Source organism: Penaeus monodon, chromosome 23 (genome assembly GCF_015228065.2).
Source record: "Penaeus monodon isolate SGIC_2016 chromosome 23, NSTDA_Pmon_1, whole genome shotgun sequence".
Classification (NCBI taxonomy): domain Eukaryota; kingdom Metazoa; phylum Arthropoda; class Malacostraca; order Decapoda; family Penaeidae; genus Penaeus; species Penaeus monodon.
The window spans coordinates 42,165,043-42,165,242 of record NC_051408.1 but is presented as its reverse complement, the minus strand read 5'-3'; the positions used below and the strand labels follow the sequence as shown (position 1 = coordinate 42,165,242).

The 200-nt window shown below is 35.5% G+C and overlaps 1 protein-coding gene across 1 annotated transcript in view; it reads left to right on the top strand.

The window, feature by feature from the left end:
• Nucleotides 1–200, top strand: part of LOC119588091 (neural cell adhesion molecule 1-like) — an 85,634-nt gene that overhangs the window by 57,269 nt on the left and 28,165 nt on the right. The gene's annotated exons all lie outside the window — the stretch shown is intronic.

The window sequence follows — 200 nt, the reverse complement described above, 5'->3', positions numbered from 1 at the left end:
ATACGCACACGCAAAAAAAATCGTACACAGACAGATGAATATTTTCCCCTTTTAAACATCAGTGTTATTATCCAGACAAAGCACATATAAAGACTTTAATAACATCTGTTTTCACTCTGTATGGATGTTTCGAAGCCCTCATATGTTTTAACGGTACCTTCAGCCGACGAAATTCCTAAATAAATGGGAGGGAATAAATC